The sequence below is a fragment of the Euprymna scolopes genome, chromosome 21 (genome assembly GCF_053919585.1).
Source record: "Euprymna scolopes isolate OS-2025 chromosome 21, ASM5391958v1, whole genome shotgun sequence".
Taxonomy (NCBI): domain Eukaryota; kingdom Metazoa; phylum Mollusca; class Cephalopoda; order Sepiida; family Sepiolidae; genus Euprymna; species Euprymna scolopes.
Window position 1 is genome coordinate 424,596 of NC_136502.1, and position 24,426 is coordinate 449,021.

At 38.1% G+C, this 24,426-nt stretch overlaps 1 long non-coding RNA gene across 1 annotated transcript; it reads left to right on the plus strand.

Moving 5' to 3' along the window:
* The first annotated feature begins 575 nt into the window (after nucleotides 1–575).
* Nucleotides 576–8,650, plus strand: LOC145241945 (uncharacterized). The gene is made up of 3 exons (XR_013862615.1): nucleotides 576–779; nucleotides 3,878–3,987; nucleotides 8,385–8,650. It is a non-coding gene; the product is annotated as an uncharacterized LOC145241945 (long non-coding RNA).
* Nucleotides 8,651–24,426: the final 15,776 nt, after the last annotated feature.

The window sequence follows — 24,426 nt, forward strand, 5'->3', positions numbered from 1 at the left end:
GCACAGATAAAGAGTGGGGAAAATTACTAGCATTGGTTTCAGCTAGACGGGTGTTTTTCGTGAAAGATTGGCGAGGGGGGACGAGAGATTGAAGCTCTGACGAGCACTTCCCATGGAAATATCGATAAAACAACGACAGGATCACAACGTCCCTTCTGTGGGAGAGAGGTGGCATTTTACTGGTCCTAGCTTGGGTTCACATTAATTTTCAATTATAAATTTCGTATAAAATTTAAAACAACAAAGTAAAAAGAGACACATAATCAAAAAAAAAAAAAAAGAGTTAATTACAAAATGCTTTATTGTTTTAGATTTTCTCAAGTTCGACGAAACGTTTATCAACAGTGTTGCATCACACCACATCACACCGATTCAATTCCGGTAACGACGGGAGAGTATGGCATTAATCAATGGTGAACGCTATTTTTTTTTTTTTTTACTTTTGTGTGATCGATTATGGCCTTTTAAAAAAACTGATGTTATTAAAGGGGATGAAAAAGTGAGAGCTGTTCAAAAATGGAAATATATGGTTAGCGGAAAGAATAAAGAAACGGCAGTCATTTTGATTGGATGACATAATAAAAGTGGGTGGAGCTAAACGAAGGAAGAAAAATTTCTTTCTTTTTCTCTTTTTTCTTTTAAACGACATCTAACACCTCAATGAATAGTATAAAAGAAAGAAAAATATTTTCAACCATAAAAACGCATCAAATTGTTCAAGCACAAGTCAAGAGTTCTCATCAGTTTAACCAATTTAATCAAGATGCATAGATTTCGAAGTACGTACAAGATTTTATTTTAATAATTCATGTTCAATTTCAGAATATTCATACCATTTTTTTTCAATATATTTTAAAACCTATACAGTGTTCCTAGTTGTCTTTTCCTGGTCCCAACCAGGGTTCACTTAATTTCCTATTATAAATTATGTATAAAATTTTAACAAACCCCAAAAAGACGAATAATCAAGAAAAGAGTAAGTTATAAATTGTTTTTGATTTTCTAATCACGTTCATCGAAATGTTCATCGAAAGAAATGCATCACACCACATCAGTACATCACACCGATTCAATTTCGGTGATGACGAAAGTGTCGTATCAATCAATGGTGAGAGTTTCTTCTTTTTAATTTTACTTTGTATAATCAATTCGGATCTTTAAAAAAAAAACTAATGCTTTAAAAAGAAACGAAAAAGAAAGTGATGTTCAAAAAGTAGAAATGTGTGGAGGGTGGAAAAAATATAGAGAAGGCCGCCATTTTGATTGTCTGACATTATAAAAGTGGGTGGAGCTAAACAAATTAAAAACATTGCTTTCTGCATTATCTATCTATCTATCTAGCTATCTATTTATCTAACTATCTATCTATCTATCTATCTCTTTTAATATCAGCCACCCCGAATGAATAGTATTAGAAAAGTATTGCAAATCATAAACACGTGTCGTATTGTACAAACACCAGTCAAAAATTTCAATCAACCTCAATTTTTTGGTCCTAAGTCTGAAAATTCGCCAAACTGAAACGGGATATTTTAATTTTAGTAATAAAATCAGTTTCTTGCTTCTTGACAATCTTCATAACACATATGTTAAAATTAGGGCTGTGACAACAGCATATTCTTTTTATTCTTTTGACTCACGAGTATATATCCGACGCAGTTAGACATAGTTGACTAAACTAATTATCATAACATTTTTCTCAGTCCTGCGACTCATTTGTCTTTTCATTGCGCAGTTAATTTCAACGAGGTTATTTGAAAAAACACTAGTTAATCTAAGCCTCTATTTAGTACACGGCATCTTTTTGTCTCTTAACGGCTCAGCCCCTGTTTGGGGAGATTACTGAAGACAATTCCAGCATATTTATGTCCCTTAAGGTCTCAGTCACTTTTCATGAGATTATTCCAGGCAATTATTGTTGACACATGACTAACTAGATATTAGGCATTATCTGTACCCCGACTTAATCCGATATCAACATTACACCACAATTATTGCATTTTACCCTTTTCGTGTCACCATACAATTTAACCTTATCATTGCTTAGCATTGGCAGTTCTATCTAATGCTAGCACTGTTTATTCACTTTCTGCTATCCTCTAATCTTTGCTAAAACACCGAACCATCAAAAGTCCAGTCACTTACTTCTGATAGTGGGATTACATTGCATATCCGGTAAATTTGATATGTTGTCCAAATATGGAGGTGTTCGTTCATATGTCGTGCTATTGTGCGTCCTTTTACTAAATGTTAATAGCGATTTTTTTAGTATCTGAACCATTTGTTACTCTTACAGTCTATTTACGTTCCGTGATCGTCTAAGAGTGTTACGTGCGTGTGTGTAAGACATTATTACATAAACCCATTTATTTGGCGATATACCTGATTTAGTGCTGTCAGGCTCTCGAAGATATTCAACCAATTTTGGAGAGAAAGATTCTGTGTAAATGAAGGTGTTTCAACAGATAAACCAAGACTCTGTGTATTTTATATAGTTTATTTCACTCCCATGAATTATGTCCAGCAGAGGAGTGATCGACAATCTTTGCTTGTGTGGTTAATTCTCCATTCTAAGATACGTCAGCCCCCTCCCCGGTGAGGGGGGACCGGCCTAGTAAACGGTCGACTCTGTTTGATGTCCTCTTTCCAACTCAACTATTCTCCCAGCTAACCAGAACACGTGACAGAAAGACACGAACTTCCGATGCTTGGCAAATATCTTCCGGTGCAACTTGTCCAGTTTACACCTCAACATGTTTTATAACTTTTATCAAAACATGGCTTCACATCTAATCTCTTGTTTACTTCCAATTAGATAGATAGATAGATAGATAGATAGATAGATAGATAAAACGTTTAACCCTACTATCATCTAACACTCCTCTTTTCCTTTTTTTATTAAATGTATACCTATGGATATATTTTCAATCTCCCTATTCTAACACTTAATTTTTCACACCTGTAGGCCAAGGAAACGTCAGATAACATCTCTTATATACATTTTTCGTTTTATTCATTCTTTTGTTGTTTTTTTTTTTTCTTTTTTCAAATGTACGGCGCAGACATATATTTTCTATATCTATCCTGTTTTATTTGGTTTAATAGGCCGGACTTCTGCACGGCCTATGGCACCACTCAGGGATGTGGGTAAACTAATCTCATGTTCGTTTACAGCTGCTCGTCAGCATTGCCGCTGCCATTTCCAAAATCAAGGCGCCTCCCGCATTATCTAAAAAAAAAAAAAAAAAAAAAAAAAAAAAGCTCGACATCTCGTCCGGCAGATTTCTGACACCTTTTTCAGATGTTAATTTCTAGCCATCCATGTTTCCTTTAATAAATCTATAATCCATTCATACCTTACATCTGGGGACCAACAGAAAACCCATATCTACTTAAATCTAAGTGGTCAGTATTCCAATTTCACAAGGTACCTGCTAACGTCATAATTCTATTTACAGATTCACTCGGACTTCCAAGCTCTGAATCCATAAGCTTTCCAAATCAGACCGCGGAACAACGTAACGCCTTCCTTAACTAAACCCTTGATAGCGCCAGACCGACGAGACGCTCCACTAAACTTTAGCTATCCCGATGATCTGTGTGATTTCTCCAAATGTCCCACTCGGACCACTTCAGAATGCCAAAACTAGAAACATCCCACCTACATAGTCTTAGATACTAAATTTGATACCTTTAATTCTCAATAGGGTAACATTTTCTACTTCTAAAGTTGGTACGTATCATCGGCATCTATTCTATTTTTTTCCTTTCTTCTGCTACCCAACCTCAATGTATTTGTTTCAAAACGCAAAAGAAACTATTACTTTTCAAATTACTGTTATATGCTTTACCTATTTTTCCTCCTTTTGTTTTCCAGCCCTGAACTGTTCCATGTGGTTGCTCTTTTCCGTTTGCATTTTACTAGAGAGCGTCTGCGCTGAAGTTCTGTTCGGTCGACTAAGCACGAAACTAAAGAAGCCAAAATTGGTAAAAATTACAACTATATCGATTTGAGTATCAATTATATTACGCCATTCTTATATGGTTTCCAGATTGAATCATTCTTTGATTTTATTGTCATATATTTCGTACTCACTATTTATCAATATACATTGCTAAAATATTCATAGAGAATCGTACAGTTACGCAGATAACTTAATTTTATAGTGATATATTACTTTATACTATCTGATAAACTGCACTTATATATAAAATGCACTGTGTGTGTGTGTGTGTGTGTGTGTGTGTGTGTGTGTGTGTGTGTGTGTGTGTGTGTGTGTGTGTGTGTGTGTGTGTGTGTGTGTGTGTGTGTGTGTGTGTGTGTGTGTGTGTGTGTGTGTGTGTGTGTGTGTGTGTGTGTGTGTGTGTGTGTGTGTGTGTGTGTGTGTGTGTGTGTGTGTGTGTGTGTGTGTGTGTGTGTGTGTGTGTGTGTGTGTGTGTGTGTGTGTGTGTGTGTGTGTGTGTGTGTGTGTGTGTGTGTGTGTGTGTGTGTGTGTGTGTGTGTGTGTGTGTGTGTGTGTGTGTGTGTGTGTGTGTGTGATCATTCCCTGTGGACTCCGAAATGTATGGGCTGATTATTTTTTTAAATTTTTACACAAATGTTCTTCATATCTCTGGATCTGTTGTTAGATAAGTTTTGTATTAGAATGCCCCTGCGGTAAGTATCGAAATTCGATTAATAAAAGGACAGCTCGATTTATGCAGCCTTTATGCAAGTGCATTGAAAAACATTAATCAACACGCAAGAAGACGGACCCAGCGTATAAAATGAACAGTAACTTCCTTCATATGACAAGGTCACATTCAAAATGAATGTTTGTGTTTAGTGCCCAATAAAACCATGATACTTTATTTTAACATTTCAAACTTTAATTCAAGCTTTTATATAAAACTATTTCTTATAAAATCAACAGTAGGTTCTCAATGTACAACGTAGATTACAATGTATTATGAACGAAGTCAATACAGGAAGGCATGTGAAGTTTCCTTCCGGTGCATTGTGGTATGTCTCCGAGTAGACAAAGCAATCGATTTGATTGAAAAATTGGCGATTTCACTGATGTCGATGAAAATAAAAACATTGGAAGTGTAGAGGAGGACTCGTGGGTCCACATTTAATCCCAGGAAATGTATCTTTTAAAGGTACACAGATAAGGGTAAACAGATGACAAAAGTAAAATAAAACGGACTTAAAATCATTAGATTGGCAATGAAAAAATATATATGGGTTTATATAATGGGCATTAATGAAGAGCATGAAAGGAAAAATCAAGAAGTATAAGGGGAAAATAGAAAGGAACGGAGAAAAAGTGTATAAAATAGAAGATACAGTAATAAACGTGAGAAAAAGGATAAGGAAAAGAAAAAATTTAGTAAGGGAAAAAATACGAAGCGTTAAATGTAGTCCAGCTCAAGCCTTGGAATATTAATCCGGGTAAGATGGCAGTACTCCGATAAAAAAAAAACGTCTCGGAAATTAATATCCGGTACAAAGTTAAAACGCAAAATAATCTTCAAAAGAGCTTTTAATGTGTGTGTTTGATCAAAAAAAAAAAAAAAAAAAAAAAAAAAAAAACACCGACAATGAAATCCACGGTTCCCGGTTAAAGAATTTTGCATGAAAATATAGAATGTTGGTCTTCGATCTAAAAAAATAAAAATAAAAATAAAAACGTATGCGCATGAATATCCAAAAATACTTTCGATGGCTAATATAATTCTAAAAATAATGCACAATGCAGATGTTGGGATGTTATATTCAGCAGAGAAAAAACTTTAAAGTAAAAAAAAAAAAACCCTTTATATCTTTTGGAGAAAAATGTACAAGTTAAAATTATCAATTTCCAAAATTAAAGTTAATAATATAGGGTTAAGAAATCCTAAAAGATGTCGACGCGATTTAAAAGTAGAGATCCATTTATTAATATATATATATATATATATATATATATATATATATATATATATATATATATATATATATATATATATATATATATATATATATATATAACATTTTTGCAAAAGTCAAGATAACAAAATATAAAATAAGATCATGTGGTGTATTTCCTTGTGTTAAATTGCTTCCTAACCATTTGGACAAATTTAAACATTATATTATTTAAATATATTCCAAAACGGCTACTCTTCAGACACCAAAATACATTATGTCATATATATATATATATATATATATATATATATATATATATATATATATATATATATATATATATATATGACATAATGTATTTTGGTGTCTGAAGAGTAGCTGTTTTGGAATATATTTAAATAATATAATATATATATATTTATATATATATAAAATCTTTATTTTAAGGGATCAAGCTGGAGACTCACCTCATTTTATTTATTTATTTATTTATTCTATTAGCTTCGAATTGGATAAGTATCCCACTTTCGTATTATGAGATGACAATTATAAAATGTCTTATTTTTATATTCATTTAATGTTTTAATGTATTTTTTAAAAAAATTATAATTATTTTTCTTCTATGATTTATTTAATTTATTGATTTACTCCCAAGAGCCTAATCTAAATCTTATAAAATTTTGTCTCTATTTATATCCAACTATTAATTTCTCAATCTGACTTAATTTCGTATGACTTTTATATTTACATATTATAAAATACTTGTTCATTCTTTTCTATTTGACATGCTAGTTTTAAAAAAAAAACTATAATTAAAAGGTTTATTTAAGTTATTTTAAGTAATATTTATCTTCACTTCATACTAGTTCTGTAATTAATTTAAATGTTAAATCTATCTTTTCAAACCTTATCTTAATGTAAACAGGTTATCTATATCTTTTAATTCCTCACTATCCACGTTTCATTCAATACAGTCTAAGGGACGTAACTCTATTTCTGCTCACATTTATCGACTCATTATGTTATCAAAATTCCTTTTCATTCTTAATCTAATATTTTGATTTTTGTCTTTATTAATCCCACATGGTTGATTTTAAACTTGTAGTTTTCACTTTACTCTCTTTATAGCAATCTAGGTTCAATTTCTCACTTAGTTTGGTGGTACTTATATTCTGAGTTAGTCTATTTTAATCCATCATAATCCACACATCTCGATATTTTGCAATTACTTAATATTTGATTTTTGTGTTTTATTGAACTGTCTCGGGCGTTAATTTATTACTAATAACAATTATTAAATTTAAATTTAATTCTATTTCCCTTATTTAGGTTATAGTAAATTTAGTTTCTATTTGTTAAGTTAGCGACTTATTAATTTATTTATTACACCGTCTTAAAATAACCCCATAATAATTTTTAAATAACCTTTTTAAATAACATACATTTCACTCACAGCATATTCCTTAATTATTTTTATCCATATTATTTCAATCGGGTCTTAGGTGGATAATAGGAATTTATATAACATCAAACTTTTTGTTTAAAATTTGTTCTTTAGAATTCACTATGTTGTATGACTCAAGATTACATCTTTTTGATTTACTAGGTTTATATTTTCTATCTTTATCTACTAATGTCGTTTTGGCGGTCGATTTTCGATCCGGGTTTGTCTATCAACACCGATGAGCTGTGAACAGTACTGTATGTGGATGACTATACACACACACACACACACACACACACACACACACACACACACACACACACACACACACACACACACTCACTCACTCACTCACTCACTCACTCGCTTACACACACACACGCACGCGCATATATAGCATATATATATATATATATAATAAAAATGCCTGCTGCTTTGTATCTGTTTTTTTTTATTTTCAAGTATACCAATAATTTAAATCGGAAGCTCTATGTCATTAAAGTATAACTGTAGCAGACACAAATAGACCCCTTTTCTTCTCGCGCATTCGCTTCCTCTGAATGAGTGATGCGGCCTTAAACTGTCCAATCTGAGGACTTGCACATGAATACGAATTAACCCCTAGGGACCAGACAGCTTCCGGTCCCAGAAGAAAACTCTCGCTCTTACGCTACCAGCCTTCGACGGTGCTAGACGTCTGTTCGCTTCGCTGCCCCTACTAAAGGTATTGACGACAGCCACTGGCTGTAACTACCTCGTAAGGCAGTGGAGACCCGACTCTACTTTCTTCCTTTCTTTCTAAAGTACGCTTTGCGAATAAACCTTTCCCTTGTTAAGTTGAAGAAGTTGTTTGTTATTTGTTCATAGAATTGTGTTATTCTATTTTATTTTATTAGGGAAATTCCCAAAATAACCACATCTTAAAAAAGACCTTACTTTCGGAACAACACCCGTATGTTATTTTAGTGGATCGGTGAAGGTATAAGAGATTTGAAAGTTTGCATGGGATATTGTATAATTAATGATTACTTTTTTTTCTATTTTCAGTGCAAAAAAATTGGTGAATTATGCGACATCGGTTGCTGTGAGGGCCTATACTGCCTACATTTTGCGACAAGGGCATGCCGTCCGTATCATGATATGTTTTGCATGTGTTACAAGCATATACAGAAGTCACCGCCATACGATGGGCGATAACGCATGCTAGGTTAATCTCCGCGAAATTTTCAAAATCTGACCAAAATATGTTTCCCTTTCATTCTTCCCTCAATTCTTGAAAATGTTTTAATTCATTAAACATCCGATAAAATCAATTTGTTATTTTTTCATTTCAACTATTTTAAAGATAATGTTTATAAATCAAATTTTTCCGGTTTTTTCATTTCAACTATTTTATCGATTAAGCCTCATAAAAAATCCCGGCTTTTTTCATTTTAACAATTTTACAACAGAGGCCAATGAAGAAAACTTCTCGCATTTCTTATTTTAACAATCTAACATGTGAGGCCAAAAAATAGAAGCTCACTGTATTTTTTTTTTTTTTTTTTTAACTATTTTACAGATAAAAAAAAAACATTCCGGGATTTTTTAGTTCACTTATTTTAAAGGTAAAGCCAAAAATAAAGCTTTTCGGATTTTATAATTTCAAATATTTCAAGGGTGAGGCTTATAAATAAAACTCTCCGTTTTTTGTATTATTATTCATCGGACTACTGTTCTTATTTTAAGTGTGATTTTCACAACGTTTCGGTCGATGTACCCTCCGACCTTCTTCAGGTGTATCTTGTCGAACTCGGAAATGTTTCGGTCGAACACGGGAATTTGGACGGAATTTCGAGCGGAACCCTTTATTTACTTCACGAGAGTAGCATGCTCTTGTTCTGTCAGCCATGACTGGATAGAGGTCCTAAATAATTCGCAAATGTATATTTCGGTCGCCCACACTGATGGAACAAGAGCACGCTACACTCGTGAAGTAAATAAAGGGTTCCGATCGAAATTCCTTCCAAATTCCCGAGTTCGACAGAAACACCTGAAGAAGGTCGGAGGGTTTATCGACCGAAACGTTGTGAAAATCACACTTAATATGAGAACAGTAGTCCGATAAATAATAATACACATAAACAATCCTCATCTGAAAAATTCAGAAACGTCTCCGTTTTTTTTTTGTTTTTTTTTTTTTGTTTTTTTTTTTTCAATTTTAACTATTTTACAATCGATACAACTTGTCCCTATTTTATCATTTCCACTATTTTTAAAGTGAAGCAAATGCAAAAGTCCTCTCTGTACTTTGATTTCAACTATTTTGCAGATGATGCCAATAAATAACACGTTCAATGCCGCCAAGACTAAACTAGTTTCATTCAATAATTACAAGAAACCTTCTCTACCACCTATAGCAATGCCCAACGACTCTTTATATGAGAGTACATCTTTCAAACTCCTTGGCCTAACGTTCACAGGAAACATGAGTTGGAAATTACATTGAAGGCATCACCAGGGCCGCTGCAAGGAAGGTGGGCTCTCTCTACCGTGCTAGAAAACTACTAACACCCGAAAGTATCTTGTACCTCTATAAGGCCACCATTCGCCCATGTATGGAGTATTGCTGTCATATTTGGGCTGGTGCATCTGCTACTAGTCTCTCGCTCCACGACAAGGTTCAAAAGAGAGTCGCAAATCTGATAGGCCCTGAATTGGCATCTAAGCTTCAGCCTCTGTCCCATCGACGAAACGTTGCGTCCCTCTGCCTGTTCTACAAGTATTTTAATGGTGAATGCTCTGACGAACTGCAAGCACTTGTGCCCCCACGACGTGAACACCCTCGACAAATCCGCAGGCTGCTAAATCTCACCCCCACACTGTAGAGATCCCTAGATGTAAAAGATCTTTCTACTTCAGTAGTTTCTTCCCCAGAACCGCTAGACCTGTTTCCCTAACTGTACTGACGTGCAGAAGTTCAAGTCCAACGTGAACCGACATCTTGCTGCCCAAAATCCCTACATAGTACCCCAGTAGTTGTTGCCCCTGATAGTAGCCCCTACACCAAAGTGGCAATGTGCCTTGTTTGGGGTGAAACTGTAATAAAAAAAATAAAAAAATAAAAAATAAAACCTCTATTTTATTCATTCCAACTATTTTGAAGGCGAGGACAATACATACGACCTCTCTTCGTTTCATCAGTAAATGAAAAAGCCGGTATTACACAAAGATAAGTGTACAAACCGACTGAAACTCATTTAGATTAGAATTGAAAAAATATATGGTTTTATATAATGGACATTAATGAAAAGTATGAAACGAAAATTCGAAAAGTAAAGAGAGAGAAAATAAAAAGCAGCGGAGAAAAACTATATAAAATAAAAAATAGAGAAATATATATAAGGAAAATAATTTTAAAAAAAAAGAGAAATTTTTAATTACGGACACAAAACGCAAAAAACAAATACGAAGCTTTATATGTAGTCTAGCTTAAGTTGTGGAATATTAATCCGAATAAGATGGCATATGAAACGACTCGGAAATTATTATCTGGTACAAAATCCCAAAACAAAATAATCCTCCAGAGAGTGTTTAATGTCTATGTTCGATTAATAAAAACGCCGAAAATGAAATCCACTATACGGTTCCTGGTTAAAGAAATCCGCATGAAACTATCGTATGGTAGTATTCGATCTAAATAAATCGTATGTGCATGCATATTAAGAAAAAACTTTCAAGGTCTAATAAGATTCTAATAATACTGAACAATACAGAGGTTGGGATGTTATATTCAGTAAAGAGGAAACTTTAAATTCCAAGAAAACACTTAATATATTTTTGAGGAAACTGTGCGAATTGAAATTATAGATAACCCAAGTTTAGTTTAATAATATAGGGTTTATATTAAAAATATGGATTGGAAATCGGTGAAGAAATGAAAAAAAAATGTTGGTCCGGTTCAAAAATACAGGTGAAAATGTTTTATTATTGAAAGTATATTTTTCATATTCATTTATTAATATATATATATATATATATATATATATATATATATATATACTTAATTTACTCACATAAAATTAATATACGAAAGTATAGATTTATGCGTAAACTTTAAGTATTTACTTCAAAAATGCTCAATACGTAGGTAGAGCTAGTTAGTAATTTATAAAATATATATGGCGTTTCACTCTAGGACTCCTCAGGCTTATGCGCATAAGCCTGAGGAGTCCTAGAGTGGATGAAACGCCGAATATTCAGTGTAGCTTAATCGCCATATATATTTTATAAATTATTAAACTTTTCTCTCACCAACTTGTGATCGGTGTCACATTCAGCACTGCGCATGATGACATCAACAGTATATGCATCTCGAAGGGCGTGTTTTCGAGTTATGATGAAGTCAGTTGACAATGCTTTGAACGTGGATGTATCCAAGTAGCTTTGTGCTTCAGTTTACGGTAAAAAAAAAAAAAAGTGTTACAGATAGCAAGCTTAAATTCTGAACACAGCTCTAGTAGCTTAAGGCCATTAGCATTCATGGTACCGTTTCATAGCGGCCAAGAGCACTCCAAGTCTTTCCCAACAAGGGCATTGAATCGCCAAGAATAACAATTTTTTCATTAATTGATGTAGATACAACAACATAGCGCAGAGACCTGTAGAAACACAAGATGTCATCTTCATTCGCTTGAAGGGTTGGTGCATAGACTGAAAGAATAGTGATGAATCTGTTGCTTGGGTGAGAGAAACACGAAGTTTCAAGAATACGGTCACAGATACTGGAAGGAAATTACATGATATCGACCAAGGATATTTTAATTGTAAAACCGACATTTCTACGGATACCATTCTGTTTACCAATCCGGAAGAGAGTGTAGCCTGATGATATCTCTTGTCATTTGATCTCCCGAGAGACAGGTTTCTGATAGAGCAGCAATATCTATATCAAGTCTCCGTTTCTCTGCAGTGACAAGCGCTGTTCTACGCTCTGGGCGGTTGAGTGACCCTTTATCAAGAAGAGTGCGTACATTCCAAAAGCATAAATTGAATTTTACTCCTTTTTGGAGATACATTTTTGTTTGCTTCCTGCTTACATGAACCAAAGTTAACCGCAGGAAACTAACCAGTGACAGTATGACAGGCAATTTTTGGTGTACCTTTTCTAGCACTTTCCCAATACTCTGGGTGAGCAGTGCTCTCTCTAAATAGGACTGCTCAGTCACAGGAACCCCCACTGGAGTTGGCCTCTGTCATGTGAAGGTATAACAACGATGTTAAGATAGGTCTCCTGCCGCCTCTGTACAGATTTGTTACTGTGTGTCTCCAACTAATCAGGTTTGTACACGTTGCCACTCCTCCATCGCCACAGGACTTACAATAGTAATGAACCACAGATAAAGGATAAAAAGATATACAAAGATATAAAAAGATAAGAGAAAAAAGAGAAAAGAGAGATCCATAATACATCGTTGTATTAAAATGGCAAACGCTTGTACGACACTACGAGTGCTACTCTCTAAGTCTTTGCAACAATAACCCAGTGACAAGCTATTGCAAGATGACCGGTAATTGCTTTGACCGCAGATTTTTCGTAAGAATTGTCCTCTCCTAGAAGGATTGTCTTCACCACAGCTCCTTCTACCCCTCTAATGTCATTTATCTATGACTGGAACTTAGGTAACTGAGCACCAGAGCATAGTCCACACGCCAGTGAGTCATGAATGCCGCAGTCAATAGGGCCTAAGCTCCTCTGGAGGCTTCTGTCAGGGTTACCTCACCGTTAACCTTTGGTTCAAAAACCTTATCCCATCAGGCAGTGGGGGGTCCAGTTTTCTGGCGCTGGACACTCGCCATTCACCAGAGCCCATTTAGTGTAGCAGAACTCACGACGTGCATGTGGGGATGCTTAGACTGGGAGAAGGTATGCATGACGCTAGAGCATCTGTGTGATTTTAACACACGCTCACACCTATCCTTGAGCTCAAAGTTTGTCTTGGTGGCGTTAAGGTGGCTAGCCGTATTGATGTCGCCTAGTTAAAGTTGCTTAAAGTTCAAAAGAGTATGGTAGAAAAGCTTGATTATCTTGTATTTGATGGTACATGGGTGAATTTCAAGACTCAGCTGCTGGTGCTGAAGTTTCAAGAGGGACAAGAACATGGACTCGTTTGACAACAAACAATTAATCAGTTGCTGATGAATAAAAAGGCAATTTATGAATCTTTACTTCGTAAAATAATTCTGATCATGCAACTAAGTTGCGACAATACAAGGAAGTCAAAGCCGCATTGCAACGTGAGCTGAGAAAAAGGAAAAAAACCAATGGTGGATGAATATAACGGAGCAGATCCAAAAGGCGTTTGACACAAAGAATTCGAAGGAATTTTATGGACTCCTAGATCAAGTATTTGGTCCTCCTGCCTCTTCAATATCTCTCCTGATGTCAAAAGATAGTTCTGTTGTCATTAAGGATTCAGAAAATATTTTGAAAAGATGGCAGGAACGTTTTATTGATATGTTTCACAATCCATCAGCAGTAGATGCCGATGAAATTGACAGCCTATTCAGACTGGATCGTTTGCCTAGCCTCGATGAGGTGCAGTTGGCTATCGCACAAGTCAGCGATGACAAGGCACCTGGTTTGGATGGTGTTCCGGTGGAGGTGATAATATTGCTAATGCTATTCTAGTTTTTTTAGGAGATCTGGGCAGGTTCTCCTGTTCCACAGGATTGGATTGATGGTGTCTTGGTGATCTATTTAAAGGAAAGAGAAGGAAGAATCTTTGTGCCTACTACCGTGGGGTCAAGCTTTTTGAAGCTGCTGGGGAAGTTCTCGCACGTCTTCTATTAAACAGGTTACTGGAGGATGTTTGTCCTAATGCTATTTCAGAGTCACAAAGTGGCTTTAGGTCTGGCAAAGGGACGATGGATATGATTTTTTTCAGCCCGGCAAGTCAAGGACAAATGCATTGAGCAACAGATACCGCTATATCAAGTGTTTGTGAATCTGACCAAAACATTTGGCACCGTTAACAAGGATGTTCTCTGGTTAATCTTAGAGAAAGTAGGGTATCCTCCAACCTTTGTTAGAATATTCAATAAACTGCACAGGGACATGAAAGCTCGAGTCTCGTTTAACGGAAAATTGTCTGATGAAATCCCTGTTGACAATGGTGTTCCTGTTACTACTCTGTTCTCTATATATTTTGCTGCTCTACTTGCTCATGCGTTTCGGGATTTTTAATCTTAGAAGGTTTAATGCCAGAACCAAGCTGCATCATGTCTTAGTTAAGGATCTAATATATGGACGATACGGTTTGTTTGTCGCACACTGAGACTGATATGCAGCATATAATGGATAACTTTGCTGACTCCTGCACTGCCTTTAGTCTGAGGATCAGTCTGTCTAAAACAAAGGTGATGTTCGCTCCTGTACCGGGACAGTCATACGTGGAGCCGAACATCATGGTCGGTGGTGCTAGACTAGGAGTAGTGATTCGTTTGTCTACCTTGGTAATTCCCTGTCGAAGGATGGATCTCTCTCGACACTGAAATCCGCAGACGAATTCAGAAGGCATCTGTAGCTTTTGGAAGGTTGGAGAATAGAGTATGATCTGATCGTGGCATCACAGGACTAGAATCTGCGTTTACAGGGCCTGTGTGCTAACCACAGTGTTGTATTCATCGGAGACATTGAATCAAAGGCACATTAAATGGCTAGAACAATTTCACCAAAAAATGCTTGAGACGTATCTTAAACATCAGTACCTGATACTGAAGTCCATGTGAGAGCATGTTGCTCTAGTGTTGAGACCCTTGAAATCAGATCTCACATGCGTTGGGTGGGTCATCTGGTTCGAATGAAAAATTGTAGGCTGCCAAAACAGATTTTTATGGGGAGTTGGAAAATCGCAAGCGCCCTCAACACAAGCCTAAGAAGAGGTTCAGGGACTGTACAAAGAACAATTTGAAAGTCCTAAAAATCGACATCGACACGTGGGAAAAACTTACTCCTCAAAGACTGAAGTGGCGAAAGCTTGCATGTGATAGCTGTGATGCTCTAGAGAAAAGAAAGCAGGCCCACAGCAATCTGAAGTGAGAGCTTCGCAAAGGTTTAATTGATGGTCTTAACCATAACACACAGAGCTGGAAATGCTTGGACACTTGTGAACGAGTGCTTTTGTCATAAGCTGGCTATGTCAACCACCTTAAGTTGTACAAAACTTTTGTTCAGGTCAACTTTGCACCTATTAGTCCAAACCAAACAATCTGTTTAATATGCAGTAAAGTTTGCAAGTCTACTGCTGGTTTGAGAAGACATGTGATTGTTCATAGGAATACCCTTCAACATCCAGAGGAAGTCAACTCGATGGAAATTGCTCAATTTGTATGTCGCATCTGCTTCAAGATGTGCAAACTGCGGCGGGAGTGCAGAGTCGTCTAAGGTGGCATGGACGACAGAATTGGGAGAACTCAATGTGACGGCGATCATCTGAAAAGATGCAGCAATCATATATATATATATATATATATATATATATATATATATACTAGCAAGGGTGCCCGGCGTTGCTCGGGTGTTTGGAGGTGTATGCTGTGCAAAAAAAGCAAAAAAACAAAAAAAATGGTTAATTTTTTAAAACTTTGACCCCTATTATGACCCCTTAAAATTATTAGTTTCGGGCTCAAATGACTTTATTACGTAAGATCCAGGTTCAAGGAACCTATATCTAAAATTTCAAGTGTCTAGAAGAGGGCAGAAACGTGCTGTTGTCGAGAGGGTGACTCACTCCTTCCCGAACTCCAGAACCGAATCCTGATTATAATCCTAGAAGCTATTTCGGCGAGTAAAGCAGGTTAACATGGCTGACTGGAGACTCTCAACTCAAATGTTGAGACCCTTCACTGGGAAGGGCGACCTAATTAAATGGCTGGAAAAATTAAAGATGGTGGCAAGGTTGCAAAAAATCGAAGACGTGATCACCCTGCTGCCGCTCTACTTAGAAGGGGAAGCCCTCACTATTTACCAGCAGATGCGCGATGAAGATAAGGAAGACCTTGCCTCAGTGGAGCAAAGGCTGAATTTGGCTTTCCTCGAGAGTCCATTTGAAGCACTCGGCAAGCTTTCAAGTTTGAGGTGGACCGGCGAGTCTGTTAACGTCTTTGCTGCGGAGATCAGAAGACTGGCAGGATTGGCTGGTTACGTGGGGGGGAGTCTGGAGATGACGGTAAAGCTATACCTAGTGAATGGCTTCACAGAAGAAATCTCCACGAACATGCAGAGAATCACTGAGATCAATACGATGGAAGTGAACGATCTCTTGGTCCACGCCAGAGTCCTAGTCAAGAAAGTCATGGGCCCAATCGTGGCTGCAGCTGTGAGTGTAAATAAGTTCATGAGGCCCCACTTGAATGACGAGAGACAGGCATCGAGGCGACAGGAGGGGAGGCCTGCCATCAAGTGCTTCCGGTGCCAGGGTCCTCACCTGCTCAAGGATTGCAATGAGCCGAGACCGGGGGTCATCTGCTACCGATGTGGACGAGTGGGGCACATTAGCCGCTATTGCATTGCTGCACAGGACCAGGAAAACGAGCGAAGGGGAGCCATTGCGCCAGTGGTTCCCCCTTCTATGCGGAAATGGCGCACAACGAAACGTTGCCTCAGTTACCGGTAGTCGTCAATGGGAAGAGAGCCATGGCCCTTGTTGACTCAGGCTGCACCACGACGTTAATAATGAAGAATGTCGCTAGATCATGGAGCGGAGCCAGGAGTATTAAGACCGTGGGTGGCAGGGAGGTGAAATGCCTGGGAGAGACAACAGCGGAAGTACTGGTGCAAGGTGTGCCTATTGGACTACGAGCCCTGGTGTTGGATCGTCTGGTTGGTGATGTTGATGTGGTTTTAGGCGTAAGTGCGATCAACCAACTGGGGGGGGGCGCTAAGTTGAGAGGGGGCCAAGTAACTTTTGGACGCCTCGACGCAGTAGGAATGGCAGGAGTGGAAGGTGATAGAAATATCAGAACACAAAAACCAGAGACTTGCTGCATTGAGGAGAAGGGTTTCCTGGCGAGGTTCGATGGTGAGAGGTGGACGGTGGAATGGAAATGGATCTCCGAGCCTCCGGAACTGGTAAACAAAGTAAGCTGCTACGAGAAAACACCGCGAGGAAAAATAAGAAAAGGATTCGAGGAAGAAGTTGAGAGGTGGATAGAGGAGGGAATTCTGAAACCATGGACAGGGGAAGAAAAAGGAGTGCTACCATTACAGACCCACAAAGAATAAAGTTAGACCGGTACTGGATTTCAGAGAATTAAACAGATACGTAGCCTGCCACACTGGAAAGGGGATTGATGTATGCGAAGAGGTGATGAGGAAATGGAGGAGGATGGAGCAGGCCACTAAGATTGTCGACCTGAAGTCGGCTTATCTCCAGATCCAATGTAGATGAAAAACTCTGGAAACATCAATTGGTCCGGTACAAGGGGAAGTTGTATTGCCTGACGATGCCCAGTCTGTTAAATCCAAAGTAGCTGATCAGCGGCTTGGTTCCCACCAGTTTTGGCAAATAACAAATAAAATCCTGAACAGAAGTGTGCGTTCTATACCAACCATTATCAATGGACCAGAGGTCATCTCGTCACCGTCAGACAAGGCCAAACTATTTGCAAAGAACTTTGCAGCTAATTTTACCCTATGCGACGAAGACAATCAACTCCCCATATTTCCTCCTATAACACAGAACAAGCTAGGTAACATACAAATATTCGTGCATGAGGTCGCCAAGCTAATCAAGAACCTAGATTCCAGTAAAGCAACTAGCCCTGACGGCATCTCAATTATAGTGTTAAAAAAGCTTCAACCAGAACTTGCTCCCATACTTACGAAACTATTTAAGCGCTGCCTTAAGGAGAAGTGCTATCCGACTCCCTGGAAGGAAGACCTCATCAGATTTCCCTGTATTTAAGAATTCAGGTGATAAGTCATCTCCCTCTCAGTACAGACCAATAAGTCTCCTGTGTGTTATGAGTAAGTAGCTGGAATCCATATTAAATAGAGAAATAGTCAACCACCTCAGCAGGAATAACCTTCTTGGTGACACACAATATGGTTTCCGCTCTGCAAGATCTACCGCATATGTGCTGACGGTTATATCTCACAGGATTAGTGAATCTCTTGACAAAGGCTTCCTTTCTAGGGAAATTGCTCTTGACATATCAAATCGACAAGGTATGGCATAAGGGTCTACTTCACAAGATTTCCAGCTACGGTATAACTGGAAATGTTTTCTCAATCATTAAATAATTTCTCTCCGATAGGCTCATAAGAGTAGTGGTAGATGGACAAAAATCGGAGGCCTGCAATATAAATGCTGGAGTCCCTCAGGGGTCAATCCTGGGCCCAAATCTCTTCCTGATCTACATCAATGACCTCCCTAAACACATACTTAAATCATTCGTTGACATCTATGCTGATGACACGACCATCTACGGCAACACATCAAAGGCTGTAAATGACAAAGTTCTCTCTGATTCTCTCTCTTCTGATCTCGAGCGCGAGGTTCAGTGGGGGAAAATGTGACTGGTTACCTTTAATTCATCCAAAACCAAACTCCTATCCTTACATCATCAACGCTCTGATCCCCATCTGGCATCAATTGTGATGGGTGGCTCTCATCTGGGTGAGGCCCCGTGTTTTGACAAGCTTCTGTGTTTGACCTTTACTCCTGATCTGAAATGGAACACGTACATCAAGTCTGTTGCCAATGTCGCTGGAAAGATGGTGGGATCCTTCTACCGCTCCAGAAGATATCTCACTACTGATGTAATTCTCTATCTATATAAAAGCCAAGTACGTCCAAGGATGGAATACTGTTGCCATATCTGAGCAGGAGCTGCTAAAAACAGCCTATCCTGCCTTGACAGAGTACAAAATAGACTTTATGGCTTAGTGGGGGATGCCCTTTTCTCTACCCTGCAACCTCTCTCCCACAGAAGAGACGTTGCGAGCCTATCCTTGTTTTATCGTTATTTCCGTGGCAGGTGCTCGTCTGAACTCCAATCTCTGGTCCCCCTCGCCAATCTTTCACGAAAAACACCCGTCTAGCTGAATCCACTGTGAAAATTTTCCCCCACTCTATATCTGTGCCTAAATCAAAACGCGGATTCCATGAACAAAGCTTCTTTCTTAGAACTGCACGCCTGTGGAACTCTGTTCCGTCTGCCTGCTTCCCACCGGACTACAACTTGGATATGTTCAAGTCCAATGTTAACAAATTCCCGATGAACCGCCCCCTTAAGTAAACACTTTATCAAATCTCCACACTAACGTAATGTACTTGCAATAACCCTTATCCCTGAGTGGCTTCCGGGCCTTGATAAGTGGTGATCACTGTGTAAAAAAAAAAAAAGGTTAGGCTTTGGGCTGAGCTCAGCCCCAAAAATTATGACTGCCGTGCTGACGACGGTGCTGAGTAAAGACTGTACAGTGGACAATGCCACTAGTTCGTACATTGACGACATTCTCGTGGAGGAAGCAGAGGTGACAGCAGAGAAAGTGAGAGGCCATGTCACGAGGTATGGGTTGACTGCAAAACCGGCGGACTCCCTGGATGGAGGAGCGGCATTGGGGTTGAAACTATGCCGAGATGGCAAAGGAAGCCTTGTCTTTAGACGGGGGAATGCAATACCCGAAATCGGAACTGACCTGACAAAACGAGAACTTTTCTCGGTCTGCGGGAGACTGGTGGGACACTATCCAATCGCCGAGTGGCTCAGGATAGCGTGCAGCTTTATTAAACGACAAACGGGCACTGATGGCTGGGAGGGTCGTGTGACGAAGGAGGTCACGAACATGCTACAATAAATCATCGCGAGAGTGACGAAAGAAGACCCAGTAAAGGGGGAATGGTACGTCAGCGGCGGAGACGTGGGGGTGATTTGGTGTTATGCCAGCAGTTTGGCATTGGGCGTCGTATTAGAGATGGGAAGCGTAACTGTGGGAGATGCGGCGTGGTTAAGGAAGAAAAACGACTATTCCCATATCAACGTAGCCGAACTGGAGGCCTCTATGAAAGGAATCAATCTGGCCCTGAAGTGGGGATTGAAAACGATTGAAATCAAATCCGATTCGGCAACAGTAGTTTCACGGATCAGGTCAGCAGTGACTGGCGATAAGAGAGTTAGGACCAGAGGTGCTGCAGAAATGCTGATCAAGCGCAGGCTTGGAGCACTTGCAGATTTGATAGCAGAGTTCCAGTTGAAGGTATCTGTAGTGCTGATCCCATCAGAAAAGAACAAGGCGGATTTGACGACACGAGTAAAGAAGGCCTGGCTGCAAGAGAGAAAGGAGGTTTCCTCTATGTTCTGCAGGGGAGGGGAGGAAGTTAAAAAGTTACATGAAATGCACCACTTTGGTCGAGAACGGACGTTATTCCTGGCAAGAGAGGTTTACCCGGAAACCACCGAGAAGGAGGTCAGGGAGGTAGTGGAGCACTGTCAGGAGTGCCAATCGATAGACCCCGGACCATCCAGACACGAAGCAGGAGAGTTACACATTGCAGAGGACTGGAAGCGATTGACCATTGATGTGACCCATTATCGCCATAAGCTGTATCTGTCGATGGTCGACTATGGACCGGGGAAGTTTGCCATATGGGGAGAGATCAGGACAGAAGCATCATGGGCAATCGAAGGGGTCATCGAAGAAATATTTTTGGAAAGAGGGCCGGTTGAGGAACTGTTAATGAACAATGGCCCCGCTTTCCAATCAGAAGCCTTTAAAGAGGTGTGTGATAGATGGGGGTAAGGCAATTTTTTAGGGCAGCGTATCGGCTAAGTGGCAATGGGATAGTGGAGGGGAATCATTGCACCATCAAGGCTGCTGCGGAAAAAAAAGCAACATTTCACCCATGGAGGCGGTGTTTTGGTACAACATCTCACCGAAAACCAGACAAGATGAGACAACTGTGCCTCATAGAGCAATCTTCGCATATAAGTGGCGGCATCCGTGCAATAAAACGGTAGGAATTGAGGGTGAAGAAGCTACCATTAAAGTGGGCGAGGAGATGTGGGTAAAGCCCCCAATGCAAAATGTACCACTCGCTGGGGGAGGGAGTTCGTAACGGAAACGTAGTCAAAGAACAGCGTGATGGTGAATGGCGTTCCCCGGCATATCCTAGACCTGCGTCGTGTAACCCTGCCGGTGCTCAGTGATGGCAGTGAAGAGGAGGAAGTCGATATCCACCAAGAAGCTAACGATGCACCCCAATTCGACTTAGCCCCACATTGTGGTTCTTTACAACTGGACGAAAATGTCTGTAGTGAAACTGAAAACGTCAACCCCCAAGAAGTTGTCCCACAGAGGCCTCAACGTGAGAGGAGGAGGCCTGCTTGGATGAAGGATTATGAAGTGTCTTATTGATCTCAAAGATCAGGGGGGGGGCGTGTGGGGTATATGGTTAGAAAAGAAGAAGAAAAAATACGTACCGGGCGTATCTGCATCGCTCTTTGGGAAAGAAGAAGGAAAAGATGACCAGCGCATTTGTATACGCGAAGGGCATCTTTGGGGAGGTAGAGCATGATGGGAGAAGCTAATTTTTTCCTGTCTCTTCCTTTTTTTTTTAGATAGGAGGATATAAAAGCTGGGGAAAATTCCCCGGGGGGGGGCACAGAGAAAAGAGTCGTGAACATCTTCTCTTGAAAAGAATTTCGTATAGCTGACATTGGTGGCGAGAGGCCAGGTGTGGTCTATTGGAAAAGAAGAGGGCAGAAACGTGCTGTTGTTGAGAGGGTGACTCACTCCTTCCCGAAACCCAGAACCGAATCCTGATTATAACCCTAGACAAATTATGCCAATAAATTAAACGTCCCTTTTTGCCATTTCAACCCATTTACAGATAGAAACAATAAATAAAAACATGACTGTTATTTTTCCGTTTCAACTAAAATTAACGCCAATAGATAAACCCTCAACTTATTTTATTTGAACAATAAAAAATTAAAATAAATAACACGCCGGGGCTTCTGGGTTTCAACTATTTTACAGATTAGGCCAATAAAACCTCTACGAAAATTTGTTTTATTTTGAATATTTTACAAGCGAAGGCATAAATAAAATCTTTCCGGTTTTTTCATTTCAACTATTTTACAAAAGAGGCCAGTAAATAACGGGTTAGGGGCAGGAAAATTTTCTTACAACTGACCACGCGATCTTCAAGTAAAATGCACGCGAAACGATGATTATTTCGGACAAAGATGAGCCTTGTTTATTTTTAATTTTTCTGTATTCCATTATTTTCTTACATTGTAAATTAGTTTATGTTCTACTTAATTGTTATTCCTGTCTTAACTTCTCAAAATTTTAATTTTCATTTGCTTTAAAGCTTTAAATCTAACTTTTTTCTTGGGCACAATATGTTATAAAATAACAAGGATTACAAGTCCATGCGTATTTTTTTTTTGGATTATTTGATTGTCTGAAATCAAATTCGTTTTTGTAAATGAAGGAATAAATAATTTCCTATATATCTAGCTTGAAGATGGAGTGTTATACACCAAGGTAACTGCCTATATATATTCTGCATTATAGATATTTTCTTAACTCATTTTAACCTGTTAACATTTGTATCGTAATATATATATATATATATATATATATATATATATATATATATATATATATATATATATATATATATATATATATATATATATATAGTTTTAAATAAAATATTTGGCGGAAGTTTCTCGAGAGCTCTTTCGGCTATCATCTCGTCAGGAGTAAATCGATTGCAATCTAAATAATATTGTAACGAAAATAAAGAGTTCTGTTGGGGAACTTATTTAATGTGCCAACGTACGGGGACATTAATTAAATTTATTTACGTTTAAATTTATTATTTCTTTTAATAAGAGAGAGGGACTATCTTTTTTTTCAACTTTAGAAGGAACAATAACTTTATTTAAGAAGAAATTCAATATCTATATTTTATATCTATGTTTGTATTGATCTTATGTTGAGACTTAATATGTAGTTTATATCTGTATTTAAATATATTAGTAGATGCTCATCTACGGGTTATGCCTATATTTCTTAATACATATATATTGAAAGGTATTATTAGTCATAGTGTATATTAGTATTTAAATTTATATTTTAAGGAGATCCACCTTGTTTATTTCTTGCTGTTTTGTTGGTTAACATATGCCGTGTTTTTGCATGAAAACTAAATCTAAAATCTTAAATCTACTTTAAATCATGTCTTAAAATTTATCCTTCTATTCTACGTATTTATTGATAATTTCTTAAACATATTTTATTCCTCTTTTAAAAAAACAGATACAAATTTGTTTACAGCCCAGGCCTATTTTCTACTTATAACCAGAGAAACCCCGTATTCTATTTTAATTCTTTTGATAAAGAGTGTTTTACAATAGATGCATATATCCTTGCACTTACTCGGCTAATCCTAACTATCTATGGGGGGAACAGAATTACCTAATTTAGAACTCAGGTGCGGGGCAAGTCCTGTGCTGATAAACTCATAGATCTCTTAGGGTAATCCGTCTAGGAGAAGGAAAACTGATGTTAAACCTATGCTACTGACATCAAACGTCTTGGCACCAATCGAATGGTGGAAGCGAACCTCATTTATCCTGGTCGACAACCTTTCTAGAGCTGGTGAAAAACAAATTACCGGTATGACACTATCGTTTCCCCAGGGAGTAAAGTTACTTGGTTGGGAAACGTTCTGGGAACGCAACCAGCTCCCCGGGTGTTAGACACGATATCCAACGATATCCAAACTATAGGCACCATGTAGGAAACATCAACAAAAAAAAACGGATCGATATAGCGAACAAATGCATTTTTTATAAAAAAAAAATATATAATTTATTTAACAGTTAACAAGTAGGAAGCATATTTAGTCAACCCATTGCATGCACACCAAATTACTATATCCTCCGCGGATGGGGTGCAAGCTTCAACTGTTTTTACAATACAATCATATTTCAATTCTCTCTTTCAATGAAGAAAGAGAGAGAAAAGGAGTGAAAGAGAAAAATAGAGAAAGAAAGAGAGAGAGAAAGAGAACGAGAGAGAAATATG